The 27,536-nt window shown below is 44.8% G+C and overlaps 1 protein-coding gene across 8 annotated transcripts in view; it reads right to left on the bottom strand.

The window, feature by feature from the left end:
• LOC138760519 (transcriptional-regulating factor 1-like) overlaps window positions 1–27,536 on the bottom strand; it is a 306,320-nt gene that overhangs the window by 207,618 nt on the left and 71,166 nt on the right. Inside the window, exon 1 of one of the 8 annotated variants that reach the window (XM_069931161.1) lies at window positions 232–356. The exons of the other annotated variants lie outside the window; for them this stretch is intronic. The gene's annotated coding sequence lies outside the window, so the exon portion shown is untranslated. Of the gene's footprint in view, window positions 1–231; window positions 357–27,536 lie in introns of those variants that run through there. 8 annotated transcript variants of the gene reach the window in all.

Genomic DNA, 27,536 nt, shown 5'->3' with positions numbered 1-27,536 from the left:
ATCCTGAATGTTCCGCATCAACTATAATTTAAAGCAGGAACTCATCAAGAATTAATAGCATCCTCTAAAATCTGTAACTTCCTCCACCTAATGGATAAAGATAGAAAAGTGATAGGAATTCCGTGGCCTAAAACTTCCTTTGCATGTTGCACACACAGTTGTGACTTGGAAATATGTCACTAACATTCAGGACAGAGAAGATTTATCAAAATGATACCTGGGTTTCATCACCTAAGTTATAGAGAAAGGTTAAACAAGTTATGTGGCGGCGCACATCCTCATGGGGAACCGGCCCCGCTTGTATCGCCATGAGGCAGAGCAGCCATGGGGAAATGGCATCGTCAGATGTTTCTCTCGGACTCCAGCATCCCTTCCAGCGCCCACCCTGGGCAGCGATTTTGATGTCACAATGCACCAGGTGACTGAGCTCCTGCTGTCCTTATAGGGGCATGCTGAATTTGAATAAAAACTGTCGTTAACGACCCTCAACGTGGTGGCTGTGTTTCTTGCACTGTTCACACTGCCACAGTGGTGACCCCGACTTTTGTCTGGACTCAAAACACCATGGATTCAGCAGAGGTTAACGCTATCTCCATCAAGCTTCCCCCTTTTTGGGCCCACCGACTGAAAACATGGTTCAGGCAGGCGGAAGCACAATTTCAACTCCGCAACATTTCCTCAGACACCACGATGTTCTATCATGTCGTGAGCGCTCTGGACCAAGATACGGCAGTGAGGGTGAATGACATCATCCACCATCCCCAGGCTATGGGCAAGTACACCGCCCTCAAAAACCTGCTGCTTGGAACTTTCAGGCTAACTCCCCAGCATAGGCTTCCAGGCTTCTTCACCTAGATGGGCTTGGGGACCATAGTCCGTCGGCGCTGATGGACGAAATGCTGGCCCTGGTGGAAGACCACAAACCTTGTTTTCTCTTCCGCCAGATATTCCTGGAACAGATGCCGGAGGACATCCAGCTGCTCCTCACAGATGAAGACCTCGAACCCGAGGAGAGCAGCTGCCCATGCGGATGTCCTCTGGCGCATGAAGAGAGAGAACGAGGCAGCCCTCAACCAGGAGCCAGCAGACCGCAAACCACTCCCAAGACCAAGCCAGAGGAGGTCCAGTCAACCTGGTGTTTCTACCACCAGCGCTGGGGAGCACAAACCTGTAAGTGCCGCCAGCGCTGCGGGTTTAAGGTAAACGACCAGGCCAGCCGCCGTTGATGGCTGTGACAGCTGGCCACACAAACAGCCTCCTTCATGTGACAGACAGATCCACTGGCCGCCGATTCTTGGTGGACACAGGGGCTGAGCTCAGCATCCTTCCGCCCCACCCCACCTCCCACAGCATTAGAGACTCACACCCGATCTCAAGGTCCAACCCTGTGGGCAGCTAACAGCTCCACCATCAAGACCTACGACACCTGCAGGGCACAGATCCAGATCAGGAAGAAGTTTCACTGGAGATTCGTCCTACCCTCCGTGCGCACTGCACTGTTAGGGGCCGACTTCCTCAGAGCTCACGGCCTACTGGTTGTCATGAAGAGCAAAAGGCTGGTCAACGCCCAAACTTCCCACTCCACCCAACTGGACACAGCACAAGCCAGCAGGCCTGAAATCGCCGTCATAGCCACCGCCAGGGAATTTCCCGCCATCTTAGAGCCTCGATTCAATGCCACCCTGCCCCAGCATGGGGTCTTCCACCACATCGCCACACAGGGCCCCCTGCTGCATGCTAGACCCAGACGGCTGCAGTCGAGAAGCTCCAGCAGGCAAAGGAGAAGTTCTCCAGGCTCCAGGAACTGGGAATCGTCTGGCGCTCGGACAGCGCCTGGGCATCGCTGTTCCATCTGGTCCCGAAATCATCCGGAGGCTGGAGACTGTGCGGGGACTACCATCGGTTGAATGACGCAACCATCCCCAGTGCCCCACATAAAGGACTTCGCCGCCAACCTCCACGACGCAAGGGTCTTCTCCAAAGTGGACCTCGTGTGGGGATACCATCAGATCCCGGTGGATCCAGACAACATGGGTAAGACAGCCATTATCACCCCTTTTGGCATCTTCGAGTTCCTGCTTATGCCCTTCAGTCTAAAGAACGCTGCCCAAATGTTCTAGCGCCTCATGGACGCGGTTGGAAAAGACCTGGACTTTGTGTTCATTTACCTGGACGATATTCTCATTGCCAGTCACAACTACGATGAACACAAAGCCCACCTCTGCTCACTCTTTGACCAGCTGGCGGACTTCGGCCTCACGATCACTGCGGCCAAATGTCAGTTTGGCAAGGAGTCCCTCCAGTTCCTGGGGCACACCATTTCGGTGGCTGGGGCCACGCCGAAGGTAGTGGGGCTGTTCAACGATTCCCCAAACCCTCCACCCTGAAAAGCGGGGATGGTGAACTTTTACCATCATTTCATCCCCGGAGCCGCACGTACCATGCGCCCATTGTTCGCACTCATGGCCACCAAAGAAACGTGGTCAGAGGAAGCGGACAAGGCTTTAATCGCGACAAAGGAGGCTCTAGCCAGCACCACGCTGCTGGTGCACCCGCAGCCAGTGGCACACACTGCGCTCTCCATGGATGCCTCAGCTATGGCAGTGGGGGGGTGGGGCTCTAGAACAGTGGCTCAATGGACAATGGCGCCCGCTGTCCTTTTTCAGCAAGCAGCTGCACCCGCCAGAGCTCAAATACTGCGCCTTTGACCGGGAGCTCCTGACGCTGTATTTGGCCATCCACCATTTCCACTACTTCCTCAAGGGCAGGCCGTTCACAGCCTTCACGGATCACAAGCCCCTCACTCAAGCACTGACGATGGTCAAGGATCCGTGGTCCGCCAGACAGCAGCACCACCTCTAGTACATGACTGAGTTCACGATCAACATCCGACACAGGGCCGAAAGGACAATATAGTGGCGGATGCGCTCTCCTGTCCAGCCATCAACACTCTCGTGCCCGGCCTGGATTATGAGCAACTGGCTCAGGCACAGAGAAACGATACAGAGACGCTGGCCTTGTGGACCGCCATCTCCGGCCTAAAACTCAAGGATGTCCAGGTGCCCAGCAGCCTGGACACATTGGTCTGCGATGTCTCAACAGGCATGCTGTGCCCTGTGGTCCCGCCGCATTGTAGGGCAAAGATCTTCAGTCTCATCCACGATCTCGCTCACCCAGCAGTAAAGACAACCGTGTGGATGGTCGCGGAGTGGTTTGTGTGGCATGGGCTGAAGAAAGAGGTGGCGGAACTGGCCAGGAACTGTACCAGGTGCTAGACCTCCAAGGTCCAGCAACACACGCAAGCCCCTATCCAGAACTTCGACCTGGCAGTTCGCAGATTCCAACACATCCATATTGATGTCATCAGGCCTCTGCTGGTGTCCAAGGAGGCTCGTTACCTCCTCATGGTGGTGGATAGGGCCACAAGGTGGCCGGAGGCCGTCCCGATTAAGGAGGCTTCCGCAAAGACGTGCGCCAGGACTCTGGTCAGCCAATGGATCGCCCATTTCGGAGTCCCAGCGCACATCACTCGCGACAGAGGGGCGCTGTGGACTCAGATGGCGAAGCTCCAGGGGGTCAAGCTCCACCACACCACAGCATACCACCTGCAGTCCAACGGGTTGGTAGAGAGGTTCCACATGCACTTGAAGGCATCACTTAGACCAGACTGGGCAGACGAACTACCCTGGGTCGTCCTCGGGATTAGGACAGCACCCAAGGAGGACCTGCAGGCTTCAGCAGCGGAGATGGTCTATGGCGCATCGCTTTCCCTGCCAGGTAAGTTTTTCGGCCCAGACCCTGACAGCACAGCCACCGACAAAAACCTGTTGGCGGACCTATGCAGGCGACTGGCCTCCTTAGCTCCCCTTCCCCCAGCACGCCATGGCACCTAGCCATTTCATTTCCCCAAAGAGCTCAACTCAGCCCAGTTCGTTTTCGTGAGGAGGGGACCACAAGGTGCACTGCTACAGCGACCGCACCTAGCCATTTCATTTCCCCAAAGAGCTCAACTCAGCCCAGTTCGTTTTCGTGAGGAGGGGACCACAAGGTGCACTGCTACAGCGACCGTACGAGGGGCCATACAAAGTCTTGCACAGGTGCGGCGGAACCTTCACCCTGGACGTTGGGGGGGAGAGAGGAATTTTTTTTATTTTGAAGGTGGCCCATCTGGACTTATCACAGTCGGTGCAGACATCCGTGGCCAAGTGCCGGGGCCGGCCACCAAAACGACAGGACGCGTAGTCGGTTTGGAGGGGGGTGTTGTGTGGTGGCGCACATCCTCATGGTGAACCGGCCCCACTTGTATCGCCACGTGGTGGAGCAGCCATGGGGAAATGGCGTCATCAGAGGTTTCTCTCTGAGTCCAGCATCCCTTCCAGCGCGCACCCTGGGCAGCGTTTTATGATGTCACAATGCACCAAGTAACTGAGTTCATGCTGCCCTTAAAGGGGTGCGCTGAATTTGAATAAAAAGTCATTAACGACCCTCAATGAGATGGCTGTGTTTCTCCTACTGCTCACACTGCCACAGTTAGGTCTTTATTCCATGGAGCATAGAAGGCTGATAGCGTTTTTTCTTTAATTTTAAGGGGGATAATAAAGTAGATGTGGATTGACTTTTTCCATTGAGGATTGGGGCAATTCAAACAAGAGGCCATGAGCTGAGAGTTAGGGGGCAAAAGTTTAGGTGCAACACAAGGGGAAGCTTCTTTACTGTTTGGAATGAGCTTCCGGTGGAGGTGGTGGAGGCAGGTACAATATTATCTTTTAAGAGAAATTTGGATAGATGTATGGATGTAAAAGGTATGGAGGGTTATGAGCAGAAAGCAGGTTAGTGGGACTAGGAGATTATCATTGTTTCGGCATGGACAAATAGGGCCGTGATAGCCTGTTTCCGTGCTGTAATTCTTATATGGTTATATGATCACAACAGCACTGAAGGAATAACATGCGCCTCACAGTTATGGCGGGCAGCAACCTCCTTTGAAGAAGACCGCAGAGCCCACCTCACTGACAAAAGGCAAAGGAGGAAAAACCCAACACCCAACCCCAACCAACCAATTTTCCCCTGCAACCGCTGCAACCGTGTCTGCCTGTCCCGCATCGGACTTGTCAGCCACAAACGAGCCTGCAGCTGACGTGGACTTTTTACCCCCTCCATAAATCTTCGTCCGCGAAGCCAAGCCAGATATGATCACAACAGCACTGAAGGAATAACTTTTTGTTATATAATTGATTGCCATGGTAACACCCTTATGAACATTATGGAGGGTGCTACCGTGGCAATCAATGTAAGAAAGAAGGGGCTATACACTTCTAACCACAGGAGTTGTGTTGTGGAAAAGGTCAAAGTAATATTGTGTGCAGGAAATTGAGAAAATTTAGAATGAACAAAAATGTTTTCTGCCAAAAGCAGAAACATACAACCTTGCACAGATAAATCAAACTCCAAGTTAACTCATTTAGGCAAATATCATCCTTAAAGTGACTAAATATGTAAGATGGGGAAAGATGCCACAGAGAGGTGATGCAAGGGAAAGAATTTCACAACAAATGGTTGAAACCTGTGGCACAATAGAAGTGCAGAGGTAAGTTGCAAAGGAGAAATCGCCTTGAATTGCTCCTCTAAAAACAGAGATAAACTGGAACTCAAGGTTGAAAAATAATAGGTAGGAAAACATCAAACATATCAGTGCACGTGCCTGCAGCAGTCACGGAGGCTAGAAGTAAAGTGATGAGTTGGTTTCCATAGTTTATCAAATAGGGAAAACTCATTTGCGTTGCTTCGCAGAAAGCCACTTTTAATTTCAGGACTCCATCCTGGAAAGAGGAACAGTTGAGTTTTTTCTTCAGTCAATTGGTCCAGCAAAAGAGACCTGGTTTCAGATACACATTAAATGATAGAGGCTTAAAATGTGGATGTACAGATCTTGAAGTTGCTTATTTTAAGTGATTTACAACAAACTCCATTGCATTCTTGGTCACTTCTGATTAACAAAATGGGCCAATGTTTCAGGACGGTACTGATTATTTTGCAATATCTTTGGTAATATTCATTTTATTGAAGTTGAACTCCTGATATTCATCTGCATACGACTTGAGGCATGATGCCTTTGACTGTAAAAACTTTACAGATTGGAGCAACAAACAAATAGCATTCAGTTCCATTGACAAATACATCACTGTTCAGTGGAATCTTCAAAAGGTTAGGCCATTGTTTGAAGTTGGGGACCAACATTTTAAATTCTGCTTTTTAGGCACCTTCAAGACAATTAAATTCTTTCATCTAAAACAATGGTTTCCAAACTTTATTGGGTTTCCGCCCCCCTTGGCTCCCATGCCACGCCCCCACACACATGCAACAAGCACACACCTCTCTTGGTATTAGATCCACTGCAAATTTAAAATAACTAATCTAACACAATAAACAAGTATACATATTTCACAAATAAAACTTGTAGTAAACCAATTTATTTAGCAATATGAAAGAGTAAATTTACATCTTACCTACATTGTCTTCTGTTTTCACACTATATACACTTCCTCTTCTCTCATTCTGAGTGGTCACCTTCCAAAGCGGTCACTGTCCCTGGCCATCACCATCCTGGCCAGTCACCCCCACCCCCTGTTTACCTGACAAATAGTGCACTGTAGGCTGAGTTTGCTGGAAACAGTTGGACCACTCCCCTTTTTCCTCGCTGCCCCCTGACCATGCCCTTTTGGAATGACTGATCTAAAACAATAAACTCGACAGAAAACTTCACCTACACAGAAATGCACAGCCATTGTATAATTCAAATCTTTTTCTTTACAAGGCAATAGCCTCTGCTGTGCTGGGGAGGCGGGGGAAAATTGCTGCTTTCCAGCTTTCCATGTTCTCTAGAGAAAACAGCAATTTTTACCTTCTGTACTTCACTTACTCTATTTTCATAACCGAGGAAAAAAGCTCTGCACAGTTTCCAAGACAAGTGTTAAGGTCTAAAACAGCAGCCTTTTCTTTAAACAAAACCTCTGCATTTCTCAGTGGGACTTCTTCATTTCTCCCTGTGCTTTTTGGATTGAGCTGCATCCTTTTTTAAAAAGTAGTTTAGAGTTGAGTTAGTGTGAAGTTATTTCAAGAGGAACAATTCACCTTAAATACTACCTCAAAACAAAGTACAGTAAAAAGCCAAGTTATCTGGAATTCAAGCAACGAGCAAAAATTATGGAAAATAAATAGGTAAAGAAATACAGAAGTTTAAAATTGGTGTGCCTCACTGTTGGTTTATTGACATGCAGTCTCAAGCAACCAGAAAATTTGCTTATCCGGCATCCCCCATAGATGCCAGATACCGGGGTGGGGGTTTACCATATCATGAGGCTGCATTTATAATGGGTATTTCAACTGTGCCAACTTCAAGAGTATGCTACCTATATTTCATTTGCATGCCTCTTGTTCCATCAGAGGCCTCAACACTGCTACACAACCACAAAGAATGCCTACCGCTTCACCTGACATCCACATTTTGGCCCATCAGATCACCAAGCTATGTGTACTGCTGCTACCTGCATACAAGCAGAAGCTGATGAAGGGAGGGTTCAGTAATTAAAGTCATTAAATGATAACCTGAGGATACAGATGGCACCCAACGCAAAAGTATTGAGATGGCAGCCTGGTCCACATTCAAAGATTTAGTGAAAAACCTCAATCTATGTTTCACCACTATTGCTGACTTCATCATCAAGTATGTGGAAGACTTCTTGAGATTGTATCTCAAGGCCAGCATTTCTTGGTTCAAAAACAGCTTCTTTCCAGCAGCTATCAGGCTCTTAAACCTCCCTTAGTTACACTAATTATGAACTGCTCCCACACCACATAAGGACTGCCTGGATCATTGGAAAAAGTCACTCTGTTTCTTGCATGAGAATGAATGTAAATATTTAATTGTTTGGATTTATTATCTCTTTTTAATTCAAATTACATATACCTTTGAAGTCTTCTTGAAATTAAGTACAGGTGGTTAACCTTTTATCCATATCGTTGGAAGTGGACACCAGCCGTTGTTCAGCATCTTCCAGATTTTGGCATCATTTTGTTACAAAAATCACACAAAACAGGGGCCGCAGGATGTTAATTTAAATGAATAAAGACCATGAAAGACTTTATCACTAACCTTTTTTAAATTTTAAAATAAAATTTCAAAATAAAACTGGCTCACACTTTCGTCCCCACCCTCTCTTACCTTCGGTGGAAAGGTGATTCTTGGCCCAGAGCACCCAGTGGGAGAGAAGCAGGCAGTGGCTGGCTCAATGTGGAAGCAATGGCCGTCTTCCTAACCCATAATCCCCCACCCAGCTGGAACCATTCTGCCAGAGTGGTTCCAGCTGCATAGATTATGGGTAATGATGACGGCCATCGCATCCGCATCGAGTTGTTGCCAACCACCGCCGCGAATTAACTCCGGTTTGCAGCACTGCACCTTTGCTGCTGCGTCGTGAGTTAGATTGGGGGTTGTAACTGACAGTTGGCTGGGGAGGGGGGGGCAGGAGGCAACCGACGGATGGCTGGGGGTGGGAGGGAAGCGACCGATGGACGCCCAATGTTGTGGGAGGGGGGAGGAGGCGGCAGCAATCGACGGATGGGGATGGACGACCGGGGGGCTAGGAGTGAGGCAGTTGGGCATTTTTATTACCAAAAAAAGTGCCCGTTTTTTGGAGGCTGCCAGTGTTCGGAATCCTGGATAAAAGGTTAGGCACCTGTATCTATTCCGCTACATCAAGTAAGCATTTCAGAGCTGGAGTAAAACATGAAAGTCTGAGGACACCGTGGGTGAAAACACAATGTTGGAGAAACTCAGCAGGACAAATCTTTAAATAGCAAAGTTAAAGGCTCATAACCAACCTGTCGGGCTTCTAGATGTGGACACAATGTGGACAAGGTGCCAGAACAAAACAATGGGGAGGGGGAGAGTGACAGAGTACAGTCCCAGAGGCAGAAGTTAATAGGTGGATAAGAGAAGGAGGGCACACCAGCAAAAGGAAGGGAATGGCTCTGCAAACGGAAAGGGAAGGGAGTGGAGAGCTGGAAGAAAGGATTTTGTAGATGGGGTAAGTAAGAGGAGCTGTCTGAGAGCTGTCGTCTAGTCTCGGAAAGGTAGAGATCATGAACCACACCAGAAAAGCACCACCCTTAACTGCGGGCTTGATAGTGAGGTTGGGTTGATAGAGAGAGTGGAGGGCAGTGTTCAGAGGAAGTGAGATTGGAATAAGAGAGGAGAGCGGTGAAGCTGAGATGACTGATGTCTCAGCAGCAATTGCATTTCAATGCTTATGTACGTCACACAAGATACAAGACAATAAATTAATTATCCGTTATTCCCTAATCAGAAACCACAGACGAAATGAAATCAACTCACCACTGAGAGCCAGGTGAGAAACATTCAAATCAGGACACCAGCAATTTTCAGGCAATCCAAGTACAATCTCTGTAAGACCATCAGTGAAGTCAAGAAGCTTACTACACCAAGCTCAAATTCCATGAGACTTTCACAGACACCCGGAAACCATGGCAGTGCATGCATGTTATTGCGGAGTTCAAAGCAAGGCCAGGGCATGCAACAGCGCAAATGCTAACCCTGAACAGAGAACCAGTGAGGCAACTACTTCAATTGCTCTTTTGCCCTTGGGTAGGCTGGCCTTCCAGAGCAGAGAGTAACTGGCCCCCAACAGAGCACCTGGACATGTCCTAAGAAGGTCGCAGATCAAATGGTGGGCCAGTTACTCTCTCAATTATCTTTAATCTCACCCTGCAACAAGCTGTAGTTCCCACCTGTTTCAAGGACACAATCATACCAGTACCAAGAAAAAGCATATCAACTGGCCGAAAGGAATGCCAATTAGTGGCTCTGATATCCACCATCATGACATGCTAAGAGAAGCTGGGCATGGTTCACATTAACTCCAGTTCCCTGGCCAGTCTTGACCATCTTCAATTTATCTTCCATCCAAACAGGTCCATGGCAGATGCTTTCATGTTGGCTCTCCACTTGGCCCTGAGACACGATAGACACCTCTGCCGACTGCTGTTTATAGTCTTGAATGAATATGCAACAGTTGTCACTGATTTCATCAAGACCTGCATGGATGAGTGTGCCCACATGCACATACTGGGTGTTCCCCAACCAGAAGCCCTGGATGAAGGAGAAAATTTGCAACCTGCTGAGGGGGAGAACAAGGGCATTTAAGGCAGGGGATCAGGATCTTTACAAGTAGTCCAGGTATGACCTGTGGAAGGCCGTCTCTGAAGCAAAGTGGCAATTCTGGAGGAAGCTAGAGACAGAGACAGATACACGCCAGCTATGGCAGTGAATACAGGACATTACTGCCTAGAAAGCGAGGGCGAACACTATAGATGGTTGTGATGCTTCACTACTCAATGAAGAGTGTTCACAAACATTTTCAAACTCTCATTGCTACAGTCAGAGGTTCCCACCTGCTTCAAAAGGACATCAATCATCTTGGTACCCAAGAATAGTAGTGTTAGCTGTCTCAATGACTACCGCCCAGTAGCATTAACTTCTACTGTGATGAAATGCTTTGAGAGGCTGGTCATGTCCAGAATTAATACGTACGTAAACAAAGATCTTGACCCTTTGCAAACACCTAGCATCACAATTGCTCCACAGCAGACGCAATATTGCTGGCTCTCCACTCAGCTCTGGATCATCTCAAGAACAGCAATTCATTAATACGGCTGCTCTTCATAGACTACAACTTGGCCCTCAACACCATATTCCCCCAGCAGTGATCACGAAACTACAAACTCTAGGACTCTGTACCCATCTCTGCAACTGGTTGCTTGACTTTCTCATTTGAAATTGGAAAAATCTCCTCTGCACTGATTATCAACACAGGAGCACTCCAAGGATCTGTGCTTAGCCCACTGCTCTACTCATTATACACCCATAACTGTGTGACCAGACACAATTCCAATGCCTTGTACAAGTTTGCTGATGACACCACAGTTGTCGGCAGAATCACAAAAGGAAGCGTACAGGATAGATCAGCTCATTGAATGGTGTAACGACAACAACCTTGCACTCAACGATAGCAAAACCAAGGAGATGATTGTGGACCACAGAAGGAAGTCAGGGGAAAACGATCCAGTCCGCATCGAGGGCTCAATAGTGGAGAGGGTCAAGAACTTTAAATTTCTGGGTGTCAACATCTTCAAGGATCTGTCCTGGAGCCTCCACTTTGATGCAGTCACAAAGAAGGTTTGCGAGCAGCTATACTTTGTGAGGTATCGGAGGAGATATGGCATGTCACCGAAGACTCTTAAATTCTTCTCCAGGTGTGCTGTGGAGAGCATTCTGACTGGTTGCCTCACTGCCTGGTATGGAGGCACCAACTCTCAGGACAAGAATAAACTCCAGAGGGTTATTAACTCGGCCTGTGACATTACAGGCACCAGACTTCACTCCATCGAGGACATCTACATGATGCAGTATCTTAAAAAAAGCAGCCTCTATCCTCAAAGAACCCCACCACCTAGGCCATGCCTTCTTTACTTTAAGACCATCAGGGAAAAGGTGCAGGATCTGAAGACAAGCACTCAGTGGCACAAGGACAGCTTCTTCCCTGCTACCATCAGATTCCTAAATAATTATCGATTCAAAGACACTGCCTTACTGTTCGTGCAGTATTATTTTAATGTTTATTATAGTAATGTTGTAAGCTGGATATAATCTGAATGTTTGCATTGTGACGCTGCCACAAACCACCGAATTTCATGATTTGTTCATGACAATGAATTCTGATTCAGATTCAAATACCAATGTCCCTTGTCAACATCCTCAAGCTTCAAGAATAAAGTCTTAGCACTTACCCTATACTTCTTTCCTGATGAAAGCACTGAGAATAGAGTGTCTGCTGGGTGGTGTGGATCCTTGATGATTACTGCTGCTCTCCAACGGCAGTGTTCCCTGTAGATGTTCTCAATGGTGAGAACGCTTTTGCATGCGGTGGCCTGGGCTTTTGTGGGGCTTTACACTCAGGGGTATTGGTGTCCCCGAACCAGACCATGATGCAGCCGTTCAGCACCCTTTCTTCCATATATCTGTAGAAATTTGCCAGGATTTCTGATGTCATACCAAATTTCTGCAAACTCCTGAGGAAGTCAAGGCACTGATGTGCTTTCTTCACGATGCCATTAGTCTGTTGGGTCTAGGAAAGATCCTCTGAGATAGTGACTCCCAAGAACTTAAACTTGCACATCCTCTCTACCTCTGATCCCCCAATGACAGTAGAGAAAGCATACCACAACTTGACTTTCTTAGAAGACAAAAAAAGTTTGGTACATTCCATATGTTACTCAACAACTTCTACAGATTGAAAACACATACTTGCTGGATGGTCGTGGGAGCTGTTCAGCCCAATAGCTAAAGAAGTTGAGAAGGTTGAAAAAGCAGCTCAGAAGATCTCTCATACCTCCCTCTTCTCCACAGCATCATCTGCCTCAGATTGGCAGGCAACATAGTGAAGGCCTTATCCTGCCCAGACAAGTTCACTTCTCCCTCCTCCCAATGGGGAGAAGGTTCAAGTGTCATGCACCAACCCCATTCAAAGACAATTTCTTTTTTTTAATATTTTTAGTTTTCACAGACTTACAAAATCCAATAAACAAAGCAATCCATTCATACATGCCTACCCAAAGTCTGTATTTGCCCCCACCCCCAAGCGAATACATTCCAAAAACTTACTTTACGGCGCACGACCCCTATCGAAACCTGTAATGAAAAGAAATAACAATGGCAATGCCATTCAAAACACTAAAATGAAAGGAACTAAAAAAAAACTAATGACCTGAAATGAAAAGGGAAGGTGCATCGTCTGCGCCAAGTCCCATTTCTGTAATCACATCTCTGGCCATACTGGGATAATTTAACCTTATCCCTATTTAAAAGGGGAGAATCGATCTGAGTACCAATGTACTACAAGTAAAGTTGCCACACTCTACCGAATATGTCACGTTTCCTCTGTAGGTTAAATGTGATTTTCTCCAGGGGAAAGCAACTCTGCATTTCCATATTCCATCGTTGATATTTAGCTGGGAGTCAGACTTCCACAAAACCGTTAAACACTTCCTGGCTACCGCCAAAGTGACCTTCGCAAACAAAATTCAGAATTGAGTCAGTCTACGGCGCACTTCTCCACTATCCCCCATGAGGAATAGCTCCGGATCCTACGGAAAATCCACTTTTGTAATTTTTTTTAAAGAATATCCGCTAGGTCTTCCTAAAAAAGTCTCACCTTTGTTCACAACCAGGTGGAGTGGATGAAAGTTCCCACTTCCACACCACATCTAAAACACACTTCTGAAATCTCAGACTTTGATCTGTGAAACTACAGGTGTAAGGTACAACTGATGCAGGAAATTAAACTGCCCCATCCTGTATCTGGTGTTGACAACCCCCATCCCACTATCCAGACACAGGTCCTGCCACCATTCTTCATTGATTGTTGTACCCAAGTCCGGCTCCCATCTTTCCTCGACCTTTGTAGGCCCGGTTTCGGGCCCTTCAAAGACAGTTTCTTCCCCACAACCATCACGTTCCTGAACAAACCTGACATCGGTGCTCCCAGACTGCCTTTGTATTGTATGAATTAATCTCTTTCTTTGTAACTCTTCTCTGTTACAGAGATCTTGCCTTGCTACTTTGTATGGCTGTATGAATGATAAAGAGTTAACCTGCCATACTGCTTGAGGAAAAACCTCTCACTGTACCAAGCATAACGTGACAGTAAACTTGAACGGGAATTTGTTCAGGATAAGTTTAAAAGAGTATTAATAAAAAAACCTATGCACCAGATCTCATTGAGAAAGATGCTGTTGCAGAAAATAATGGCTCAACAACATCTTATAACATGCATCACAAGAGAAGACCTGCTATAGAAAAAGTACTCTCCCCTTAAAGCATTGAGGAAATCAGCACCAATGACTGGTTTTCTCTGCTGCAGAAGGCAAGTTGCTCAGCATTTCCCCAAAGCATTCAAACTAATTCAGGAACATCCTCAACATCAACAGTATATACATCCTCATTCCTCTCCAACATTTTTATGGAAGGGAAACCTTTGTCAGTAAGCCTCTGTAGAATGAATTTCAAACCACCACAAAATACTCAAAAACAAAACTGAAGTAGTGAGCAGCATTCCGGTGCTTCACAAACACCAAATTCAAAAGTTAGTATGCTTATTTATGAAGGGCGGTAGGTGCTTAAAGGCATCTTTCCATTTCAAAGTTCAGCAAAAAATGCAAAAAAAAAAAAAATCACACATAGTTTCAATCTCCTGAGTTTTGAAGGCACAGTGCACGCGGCCAATATAAAAAGCAATGCTCAAGAATCTGTGAACACACAGACACAGCAGGACAATTACTAGACTGAGTAAATTATGCAGGCGGGTGTTTCTATACCCACTAATCACTACTAGAACATTTAGGAAGAAAAAAAAATCATCCTTTCCTGAGAGATGATTAAATAAAGGTTCAAATTCAAGCTATAAATAAATCAACAAACAGTCCTCCAAATCACTATTCTCTGGAATTAAATCAATGATGGAAATCCCCAATAAGTCAGACAGCATTTGTGGAGACATAAAATGGAATCAAGGTTGCAGGCTGATGGCTCTTCATCAGAGCTGACCAATTCCAACAGACCGGACGGAAAAGGTTAGTTATCTGAAGTTATTGAATTCAGTACTGTGATATGCCTGGTGGGAAGACGAGATGCTGTGCCTGAAATGTAAGCTGACCTTTGCTGGAACCAAGCAAGAGGTCAAAAACAGAGAGATCAGAGTGGGAATGGAATGGGAAACTAAACTGAAAATCAACTTGAAGTTCAGGGTGACGCTTTCAGAGCAGAAGCAAAGCAGTCACCGACTCAGTTTAGAGCAGTGGTTTACAACCTGACCCCTAAACTCATGTACCACCTTAAGCAATCTCTATGCCATTGGTGCTCTGTGATTGGTAAGGGATTGCTTAGGGTGGTATGTGAGTGGGAAGGGAAGATTGAGAACCACTGCTCTGGACCCAACTGTTATTCGCCCTTTTTTACACTTGCATCCCAATAAATCGGCCGTTCAGTTTCCCAGTTAGGAATAGCGTTCTTGCTGTTCACACTTGGCCACTCTTAACTGGGGCACTGCCCGCTTTCATACTCACCACGAGCTATCCCCGGGGTGAGGACTGTTCTACCTGTGATGTCATGACGCATTGAGACCTGCCCTAAATCCTGATCAATGTATTGTGATCTTACATTTAAACAAAATTAATCATGCTGAATTATAACACAATTAAGCTTTATGTACATTCAGTATGTGCCCTTCAGCCCCTGTGGTTGTGCCCGCCTATATAAACCTCTATAAGGAATCGTCCAAAAGTGCTAGCAATAAATAGCAGTAGTGGACAACTTATAAACAGCGTGGAAAAGCTGGTAGTGCTATTGCACACATGAGAGAAAGACTGTTGGGAAAAAGCAATGGCGGACCCGCCCTCTCATAATTCCGTGTGGCAGAGCAACCCCGCCATGAGTGCTCCGTGAATACAACCCTTTCTCTGCCACGTGGAATTCTGGGAGGGCAGGTCTGCCATTGCTTCCCCTCCTCCACCCCCCAGTCTTTCTATAATGTGCACAATAGCACTACCAACTTTTCCACGCTGTTTATAAATTGTCCACTATTACAAATTATTGCTAGCACTTTCCTCTCTCCCCCTCCCCCCGCTGCTACTTTCCCACAGCTTCATTTTAATCTTTCCTTCACGTTCTTGCATTCACACAATGCAATTTTCACTTTCACACTAGGCTAATCAGCATACCGGCATTGGGAGACATCGGGGATTGCAGTAGGAATAGAGGCCATCTATCCCTGCCATGAAATGATGCCGCTTCACAATGATTTTGCTTTCACACTTGACCCTTAACCAGTCAATTAGCCGTCAATTCCTGGGACAAGGTGCAAGTGTGAAAGGGGCTACTGAAATATTTCACTTAAGAAAAATTCTTCCCCATTTTCTGTGATTTGGAGAAACTTCAGGTTGAGCACACATCAAGATTCAGACAACAAATGAAAAGCTAAAATCCAAATGGTGAAAAACCTGAGGTGCGAATAGAAAATGCTGGAACTGTGCAGCTCGTGAATCTTACTATAAATGCTGCCTGCCCTATCATGTGTTTCTACCATTTTCTATCATAATTCAGTCAATTCCATTTACAATGGGTTAATCCACTCAAGATGATCTGATCAGATGAATGGGTGTGCATTAATTGATTTGTAAAGATAATATCAATGTATTGGTCGCCCCATGAAATCATATCCATCTGTTATTATTTGGTTCTGCACCCAAGCTTGTCAGAACTTGGTCTCTTGTTAACCTCTGACAGGCAGATTTATGCTATGGTATAAATTGTAGACAAAACAATTTTACATGAATCATGCGTGCATTGAGAAACAGGCCACTTGAAGCCAGATTTGGTCAGAAGTATTATTTTGCAGATAACTCCCTCGAGAAGACTACAGTTCAAATCAAATGCCTCAATATAATGAGAGCGCCTCTTAGCTTGCTCCTATTGTTATGGACCCCGGACAATTTTATTTTTGGACCAGGGACAGGACTCAACCTACGGTGGGAGAGAGAGGATCATGAGCTGCTGTGAAGTGCTTAAGTAGCACTGGGAAAACGGACAGCTGCGTGGGAATTGCTGGGAGAAATGACAGCTGTCAGATACATGAGCCACACACTGGAAGATGGTGGGCTCGCAGAGAACGCGCTCGGTGTTGTCAACCTCTCTCCACCAATCAGAAGAGCTGAAGGTATGTGCTGGGGTAGTTGAAGAGCCCAGCGTGCTGAGTTTTGAAGTTTAGTCAGTAGGTCAGAGGGCAGATAGTCAGTCTGTGTGTGCTTATCACCCGGCTTCAGCAAACAAGAGACTGAGTTGCTTCATTCACAGGTGCTAGCACTGCTGTCCATAACTGTCAGTTACAGTGGGAGAAAGCAGACTGAGCTATTTTGCCCATGGGTGCCAGCACCATCGTCCTGACAGCAGATTGGAGAGGGGGAGAGGGGGAGAGGGGGAGAGGGGGAGAGGGGGAGAGGGGGAGAGGGGGAGAGGGGGAGAGGGGGAGAGGGGGAGAGCCCTTCCAAGAGGAGGATTTCGTGTGACACAAGTCACTCGACTACCCAAGATAGGGTGTCTAGAGGGGAAGACTAGTGTGGCAGATGGTCACTTGTTAACCCTAAAGTGGGCTTCAGAGGCATGAACCTCATGTAGTGGTTACTGAGTGAAAGATTCCTGTGTGAAGAAATCAAACCTGGTCGTTGCCTCATTCAAAACTCAGGAGTTAGTGATCGTAAGTCTACAATGATCACGGCCATCTGTCTCCATGTCCAACTAAATTAAGAATCCCAAGCCTGGAGACTCTATGAGCTGCTCTTTTTCGACTGACTGACTTGACATTACTGACTTGAGGTTTTGGGAGATTTCTTTTGGGGCATTTTGAGCTTTGACTGTAATGGTCTAGGTCTCTCCCACCACCCCCCAACCCAACACACTTTATAAAAATCTATTGTGAATGTAAAGTTGCCATAAAGGCTTTTGTTCAGGTGTTAGGTTTATTGAATAATTCTATCATTGCTTTGTTAATATTTTATTTTTTTGTTTTCCATCAATAAACAAGGAGATAATATCACTGACTGTTACAGAATATATCAATATCTCCCAGCAATCCCCCTCCGATAAACCCCCCCCACCAAAATAAGGGAAAGACAGGGAAAGCAAAAAGGGAGAAGAAGAGAAAAAAGGAGAGGCTGGATGTGGTGTCGGCACTTCCCTAAATGTCCATAGAGGCTGTGGAGCCACCCCCTTATATAATTACTTATATTAATCCATCTATTGGTAGATCTCTGAGTCTTTTTGTCAGAGTGTGGCTACAGCTGTGCTCCTGTGTACGTCAGATATGGCTGCCATATTTTAACAAAGGAGCCATTTCAGTTTCTAAGGTTATATGTAATTTTTTTTCCATAGGAATACATCTATGCATTTCAGTAATCCACTGACTGATAAGGTCATCGCTATACATTTTTTTTGCTATGGACAAAGAAATAAATATGAATTGAATCTGGAATCTGGTTAATTTGTAGTTTATGTCCATAAGGTTCCCCAGCAGATACAACGTTGGGTCTGGCGGAAAGGTTACCTGGTTAGTATGTCAACCAAATCCTGCTAAAATGGGTCTACCTTTGCACAGGACCAGGTTGCATGAATGAATGTATCCTGCTCCACTCCACACCTGAAGCACGTCTCCGGCATCTCTAGTTTTGCCTTGTGAATCTTTTGCGGTGTGAGCCAGAGCTGGTGCAGAAGGTTGCATTGAACCAGTCTGTATCTAGAATTAATAACTGTTGTCACACTGTCTTTACACCAATCCAACCAACATCTCTCGTCAATTGTGATGCCCAGTCTGACTCCATCGCTTTCTTGATCTGTGCTTTCACCTTGGAGTACCAAGTACATTCTTGATATAAATTTGGGTGCATTTCCCAGTTGAAGCAACCCTTCAACCTCACTAGGAGTAGGCAGGGATATTGTAGGGCCCCACCTATCCCTTAGAAATGATCTTAACTGGAGGAAACAGTAAAAGATCCCATAAGACAAATCGTATTTAACCTTCAGCTGCTTGAAGGACATAAGCTGTCTCCCCTTGTAGTAGTCCTCAATATAATAGAATCCACAGCCGATGCCAAATCTCCAGGATTTTATTGCCCATGTTCATGGGCATCCATTAATTTTTGGCAATATTTTACTTTCTCTCCAATATATTTATTGATCTCGTCCCAAATTTTAATCAGATGTTATCTATTTTTCTTCTATTAATTTGGCATCCCATTTGTATATGAAATCCATTACTGTCTTCTCTCTCATTGCATGCAATCCCATTTGCACCCAAGTAGATGGATCCCCTTCCTCAAAAAAAAGATTAATGGAATCTTGACTGAGCTGCTAGATATTTCTTAAAATCAGGAAACCTTAGACCCCACCAGCACCCCCCCTCCCTCCACAAGCTGTAGTCCAGTAATTCTATTATTGTTAATTTGTCAATAAATTTTGTGTTAAACTTAACCCATCTGTTTATGCATTTCTCAATTGCTGCTGGTGAGGTACAACATTATTTTTGTTTCATTGAAATTATCAGCAAATCTATTCATAACTATGATCTCCTTTTATGTATTTGTTGACCTTCTGGAGGTAGGCAATGTATACCTGAATTTGATTCTAAACTGTTGGTTTTATAATCTACATTTTCTCCCAATATTCCAGCAACATAAAACATGGCCCTTCAGCCTGGAGTCTACTCAGAGCAATCCAATTCCCACATTAGCTTTCCTGTGACCTATTGTCACATATGCTATTAATTCCATTGATTACCCCACCACCCCATCTATACTGGGAAATATTGACTGTCACTCACAGTCCTACCAACCCATGCATCTTCTCACCTAACCAAGTTATTCCTTCTACTTCTGGAGGATGACAAATATTCTTCCTCTACTTCTGTTTATATGGTATTCAGTACAATGCTATGGTTTCTAATAGTTTCGTATCACAAAGTCAACCAACACAGAAGCAGGCCCATCGTTCGCACTTAGCGACAATATCCATCTTCACCAATTCCATTTTATTTTTCCCTCATTCCCATAAACTACCCCCCCCCCCCCCATTATTCCACTCATCTACACATTAATGGAAAATTAATCTGTCAACCCACACAATTGAATTGTTATCATTTTTTGGGTTGTGGAAAGAAACTGGAGTATCCAGAATAAGAACCCACACAGCCACAGGGTGAAAATGTAGACTCCACAGTACCCGATGTTGGGATCGAACTCTAGTTCTGTAGTTGTGAGGCAGCAGCTGCATCATCTTGATTTGCGTGGAGCAGAGACAAATCCATGCATGTGACAAGGCTGGTATGATGCTGAACCGTTAAAAAAAACAAGCAGCGTCCATGATCAAATGTTATAAATATTGCAATTTTTGGAATTCATAAGTTAGAAACTGAAAAGGATGTGCCTCTCAAATCAAGCAAGAATCTTTGGCTTGGCTTCGCGGACGAAGATTTATGGAGGGGGTAAAAGTCCACGTCAGCTGCAGGCTCGTTTGTGGCTGACAAGTCCGATGCGGGACAGGCAGACACGGTTGCAGCGGTTGCAGGGGAAAATTGGTTGGTTGGGGTTGGGTGTTGGGTTTTTCCTCCTTTGCCTTTTGTCAGTGAGGTGGGCTCTGCGGTCTTCTTCAAAGGAGGTTGCTGCCCGCCAAACTGTGAGGCGCCAAGATGCACGGTTTGAGGCGATATCAGCCCACTGGCGGTGGTCAATGGGGCAGGCACCAAGAGATTTCTTTAGGCAGTCCTTGTACCTCTTCTTTGGTGCACCTCTGACACGGTGGCCAGTGGAGAGCTCGCCATATAACACGATCTTGGGAAGGCGATGGTCCTCCATTCTGGAGACTTGACCCATCCAGCGCAGCTGGATCTTCAGCAGCGTGGACTCGATGCTGTCGACCTCTGCCATCTCGAGTACTTCGACGTTAGGGATGAAAGTGCTCCAATGGATGTTGAGGATGGAGCGGAGACAACGCTGGTGGAAGCGTTCTAGGAGCCGTAGGTGATGCTGGTAGAGGACCCATGATTCGGAGCCGAACAGGAGTGTGGGTATGACAACGGCTCTGTATACGCTTATCTTTGTGAGGTTTTTCAGTTATAAATTAACAATGCAATCAAGTATTAATAAAGTGAGACAAAGGACTGTTATATCAGCTTTCTCAACCGGTATTTGGAATTTACTAAAAGGGGCAATCTGGATAATTGCAAGGTCAGATTCAAGAGCATAATCGAACCAGACCAATAATGTGGGAGCAACTGCAGCAGTACCCTTCACAATAAATAGAGAAAAAAAAAACTTTCAAAATCAACAGGCTCCCCATCTTACAGGCAAGAACGAAAAAAAAACACCTTTATCATGGAGCCTCTGCAGTTTTCATTTCCTCAAAGCTCAATCCCTATGCACACAGGATCATCACTGGTCTATCTATCCTTTCCAAGAAGAGGCCAGTTTCTTTGTCACTGTGAACAAAACTAATCAGCCACAGGGATTTAAAGACAGCAGCAAAAATGCAAACCTGAAGACTGACACAAAGCCATCAACCATACATCCGAGCTCCTGCGCTCCCCAATGGGTAAGGGACCATTTTCTGCTAAGAGAATTGCTCAGTAGAAATCAGTGTCCGATGCCCACCCAGAACAGAATAACAAATTATTTATCATTCTCTTATCTGACACCAAGTGCACAGAACCTATCACACAGCCAGATATAAATTGATTTACAACTTCATGCTGAAACCAAAGAATCAAAATATAAACTGAGTTCTTTGTCCTGAAATGTGTGTAGCCACCCCCACCATATTTTGTTGCCAGTTGCAATATGAGCCTTGCAACAGAGTTCATTATAAAACAGGAGGCTATCAGGCCAAGCCTGGTCATAAAAATCAGAGGTTTAACGAGGATCTGAGAAAAAGTTAGTGATGAGTGCTATCCTTCCAGTGCCATCTCATGATTATCTAAACAATACTCCCTGCCTAGCCATAAGTAAAAGCAAATACATGCAAATCAGAGTTATGCTATTCTCTCCAACAATACCAAGCAAGCCAGTTAAAGGATTAGGCTTAAAATTAACTTTAAAAAGTACAGAAAAAGTTTGAAATACTTCATTCCAGTGTTTCTCAAGGCTTTGGCATGTCCAAAACATGTGAATTAATAAATCTTCTCCATTGTTGCATCGATAACAGCGAGGAGAATCAATATCACTCCCTGAGCCTTCTTTTCAAGTTTACTTAACTAAATTTTAACAACTTTCATTTGTTGACAATAATCTTTAAATTGCACTGTTTCAATTTTTTTTTCCAAGTTTAGACAAAGAGCCCATGCCATCCAAATACCCAAATTAGCCTACATCCCCTGTACATTTTGAAGGGTGGGAGGAAACCAGAGCACCTGGGGGAAACCTATGCATACACAGGGAGGACATACAAAGTTCGTACAGACAGCAGCAGGTTCAAACCCGGGTCATTGGTGCTGGAATAACTTTATGCTTACTGCTACGCTAATTGTACCATCCACACGCTAACCGCGCTACCCTTTTTTTTAAACCACCTACCTTCTTGAAAAATATTACCTACGATTTCCTTTCACCTTTTCTATTTTAACTCGCTTCAAGCTATGATCAATGTGGAATTGGACAATCCATTTGGCACAATTCATCTTTGGTAATCCACTTGTATTCCAACAGGATACAGTGATGACATAACAACAGAATTATTAATCCAAAGACCAGAGTTAGAAAACGCAAACTGATGATCCCAAACTAGATAGTTGTAAAATTCCACAGGTACAAATGTTCTTCAGTTCAGAAATTTGCCCAGCTCATCAATATCCTCTGAAGTGTCCTGGAACGCAGTCATACATGAAAAGCAAGAAAAGAAGAAGACTGCACAATCCAATTAACATCAACCTCGTCATCAAATTCAAAAGTTGGTCTGAGCTCAGTGGACCTTTGAAAGCGCACATTACAGATGACTGGTAGTTTAATGAGTAGACTACCAGACTCATCCAGCAACAGCCTCTCCATCATTATCATTGGATACAATCCTGTCTGTCCAACAGAAGGACTGGCAAAGTGCTAAACAGGTGAGTGGGAATAGTGATTGGTGTGCTCAACAGTGACTCCAGACCTCATCATGACTCACTTCCTGCCTTTGAACTTTTTGCACAGGCACAAAGTTAATAATATGATGGGATACTCTCCCCTTGCCTGGAAAAGCAAAGCCCAAACAACTCTAAGGAAGCTTGGCACCATCCATAAAGCAATTCACAAGGTTGGCATCCTTTACAACGCTGTGAAACATTCACTCTGACATGAATGAGCCCTCGTGGCCTTGGTGTGAGCCATCTACAAAATGCATAGCAGTTTCTTGCATAAGCAATCAGAATAGCACCTCCCATATCTGCAACCCCCACCATCAAAAAGTACAAAGGGGCTGCTGGTAAATTAGAGTACCGCCATCCACAGGTTCTCCCATCCTCACACGCCATTCTTACTTGCAAATATATCGTTGCTGTGTCTGAATTCTGGAACTCCACACACAATAACATTGTGGAAGTTCATCACCTGAAGGACAGGAGTGGTTCAATGCTGCAGCTTACCAAGGGCACTTATTGAAGAGAAATAAAATATTACCCAGACCCTGAAAAGGGAAGAAATTCTAATAGATTTGGATTCCATGTCATTTCATCTATATGAGAGCTGTTGAGGAATTTTACAAAAATAAAAAAAATTCCAGGACTTTAAATGTGTCACATCTTTCACAAAGAATCACAGCATTGTAATTCATCTGGTGATGAAGTATGTATTTCTCTTCATAATTTTGCGAACCGAGTACTTCATAAGAAACCAAGCAGCAATGACCACATGGTGTTTTGTTACAGAAAATAAACCAGGGAACACAACTCAATGTTGAACACTGGTTTTACCAAGTTTAGGAAACCCCTACCATTGTTTCCATCACTTCTTTACCTTTTCTTCCACTTATTTTATTCTCTCTATTTTCTTAGCTCTCCCTTCTAATGTCTACTTTTTAAAAACTTTATTTATAATTTTTTAAACCACAATAATAGTTACCTAACATTCAGTTCTAAATTATTTCTAAAGAAATTATACATGTGGTATATATTATTCCCATCACCTCCAAACTTCCCATCTCCTACCGCTCCAGTGCTAAAGGAAAAGAAAAAAAGAAAGGAAATTTGGAGAATGCCAAGAAACTAAAACATTTATACAATAAAGTCTCTTGGAGTTACCAAGAAGTGATGTCTTCAGAGAGCAACCATACATGCAAATGAAAATTTTGTAAATATGGGCTCTATATTTTCTAAAAAATGGAGATTATGTAATTTTCTCTAATGGTATACAACTACAAAGTTCTGCATGCCATCTTTCCATGCCTAAGCCTATTTCCAACTATTTCCTAGAAACTGCTAAAGCAATTAACACAATTTTAATTTGATAAATATTTAATTTTAATTTTGGCCTTGTAGCCCTAATATTACTCAATAAAGATAACATCGGATCCTGTGGGAATTTAATCCCTGAAATTCAATCCAAAAAAATTACCTACCCATAACCCAAATTGTCTAACTTTAGGACATTGAAACTTTTTTTCCATTCAACTTGGCAATCTCAGATCTAGACCTAAAACATAAATATGATGTAGCAAGATTAATCTATTTAATTTTTGTGGAGTCAAATATAATTGATGTAAAAACTTGTATTGAACTAACCTATATTTTACATTTATCAGTTTAGTCATATTTTTTCTCTCTCCACTTTCCTCATTTTCTGTCCACTGGACCCTTCCCCCAGCTTATCTCCACCACTCCCCTCCCCCCCCATCCCCGCCATACATGCAATTCCTCTTTTCTCTTATTCCGTCTTAGTTTTGATAAAGACCACAGACACATAATGTTGACTAACCATTTCAACACACTGTGATGGCCACCTTCATGTGTGACTGAAGCACGTAGTGTGTGGAACCAAGAAAAGAGGGCACCAAGCTCTGAAGTTCCATAAGTCGCAGGTGTTGTGAAGGATGGTCCTGCCCCAAATGACTCAGCCAGTTGGACATCATCATTCTACCACTCTTTGTGGAAACATTTTTACAGGAAACCACCTTTGACCACAAGTCTATCAGGCAGCAGTCAGCACGGACATCCTATAGACACCAAGAGAAAAAGAACTCTATGCTGGATACTGTGGGTTGGTTCCCTGAGCAGACTGTTCATATTGTCTGGGAGAATGCCTCAATGCTAAAACTTATTGACATGTACCAGGACTTGGCCTGGCTGGCAGAGAGCAATGTCCTCCAAATCAGATCTTTTCTGCACTGATGGAACATTATTTCCAATGCAGGTTGTCCTCAAAGCGACTGTGATGGGGAGGAGACAGCCGCCAACCTCTCTGCAGACTGTGGATTTGTTGAGAGTGTGTGGAAAAGGATGCAAAGTTTTTTTGTTAGGAGCAAAATAGAGGGCTCTCTGCTTTACTTGCTGAATATCCACAGAGATAGACACCTAGTGCTGCTGGACGGTCATCGTCAACTCAATGAAGACACTGAAGTGAAACACTACAGTCTGCAATGCAGAGATTGTCATCAAAAACACAACACTGGCAAAACTCAGCAGGTCATACAGTGTACTTTATATAGCAAAGATACATAACCAACATTTCAGGTCCGAGCCTTTTATCAAGGTATGAGCAAAATGAGGGCAGGTTTCAGAATAAGGTGGTGGGGAAAGGAGCATAGACCCATAGGTAATAGGTGGATAAAGGAGGGAGGGTACAAGAGAAAACTGGAGAGGGGGAATAGCTCTGTGAATAGAGAGGGAAAGGGGTGGGGAGCTGGAGAAAAGGATAGGGGGAGAGAGAGAGAGAGAGAGAGAGAGAGAGAGAGAGAGAGAGAGAACGGGAACACACTAGCAGAAACTGAAAAAGTTGATATTAATGCCATCTGGTTGGAGAGTGCCCAGATTAAATATTAGGTGTTTCCCCTCCAATGCATAGCTAGCCCCGGTCTTGGCAATGCATGAGGCCATGGACAGACATGTTGGTGCAGGAGTGTGGCGCAGAATTGAAATGGTTGGCCATTGGGAGATCCCAGTCAGTAATGCAGACAGAGCAAAGGTGTTCCACAAAGCGATCTCCCAGTCCAACGTAGGTAAGGCCACAATTGAAGTTCCAAATGCAGAAGATGATCCCACAGATTCACAAGTGAATCTGTCAATCTGCTTCATTTCGAAAGACTGCTTATGGCCCTGAATGGCGGTGTGTTGCTGTTAGTATTTTATTGTAGTGGTACACTTGGAGGGAGTGGGCAGAACCAGCGCCAACAGCTCCCGTCTTGTGATGGCTAGACACAACAGCCTCCTATCTACTAGCAATTATCCATTACAGCCATGAGGCATAATGATTCAGCAGAACCCGTAAGTCTACTGAGATGCTCCGGCCTACTTAACATAGCTTCATCATGAGGTCGTTCACACTTCAGATGTCATGACACCAGGTCATATGTTTTGTGTCTATATTAAGCCTGACAGCACGTCAACAAAGGCTTCTACTCTTCTCTGGCTGACAACTTCAGGTGTGGTCACGTTATTCCTAACTCTTCAACATGATGGCATATGAGCACAAAACATCATCTGCCATTATATTTTTATAGTAATGTCATATGATGGTTATAACATGAATGTTTACACCATGACGCTGCTGCAAAACAACAAATTTCATGACTTGTTCATGACAATAAATCCTGATTCTGAAGTATGGCACTTCCTGTGGTCATAGGGGTAGGTGTCAAGTGGGGATTAGTGGGAAGAGTTAAGTGAAGGAGAGAGCCACAAAGGGAGCAATCCCTATGGAGTGCAGAGAGGAGGGGGAAAGAGGTTTCTGGCAGTGGGATCACGTGGCAAATGACAGAAATTGTGGAAGATAATATATTGAATGCGAAGGCTGGTGAGGTCGCAGGCGAGGACAAGGGGAATCCTGTTCTCATTGAATCAAGGGGCAGAAGGAGCCAGGGCAAATGTACGGGAAATGGAGGTGAATGCAACTCGTGGCTGTGTTTATGGTCAGAGAGGCGAACCTTTGTTTTTTTCTGAAGGAGGATATCTCGGATGATCTGAAAAGGAAATAACTATCTTGACAGGAGATTGGTTGTGATGAAGTGTAGTCAAGGTAATTGTGGAGTTGGTAGGTTTGTTGAAAATGTCTGCAGGAAGTTTGTCTGTCAGATGGAGACCGAGATCAAGGAAGAGAAGTGAATTTGAGGTCAAGGTGAAAGTTAGCAGCAGAGTGAATAAAGTTGACAAGCCTATCATGGGTGCATGAGGCAGCATCAATGTACTCATCAATGTAGCAGAGGCACCGTTGAGGAGCCATGCCTGTGCAGCTTGTAGCATGGATTGCTCCACAAAGCCAACAAAAAGCCAGGCATACTTGAGACCCATGCCGGTACCCATGGCTATCTTAGAGAAAGTGGGATGAGCCAAAGGAGAAGTTATTGAGGGTGAGAACAAGTTCTGCCAGGCAGAGGAGGATGGTGGTGGAGGGGGACTGGTTCTATTTATTATTAAGAAATAAATGAACAGCTTTGAGACTTTCTGTATGGGGATGAAGGTTTTGAGTGATTGGACATCCATAGTGAAAATAAAGCAGTCAAGTTCAGGGAATTGGAAGCTATTGAAGCAATGGAGAGGTACTGGGTAAGAAGGGGCTGGTCTGGGGTTGGTGGGGGGGGGGGGGGAGAAGGGGCAGAATAGAGTAAAGATAAGCTGATACGAGTTCAATGAAAGGTGATCTTTGACCTGCCTGAAACTTGTTGATATGCCAATGAAAGA

Source organism: Narcine bancroftii, chromosome 4, assembly GCF_036971445.1.
Source record: "Narcine bancroftii isolate sNarBan1 chromosome 4, sNarBan1.hap1, whole genome shotgun sequence".
NCBI lineage: Eukaryota > Metazoa > Chordata > Chondrichthyes > Torpediniformes > Narcinidae > Narcine > Narcine bancroftii.
Note: the sequence above shows the minus strand (reverse complement) of the source record. Positions and strands in the feature narration are given on the sequence as shown.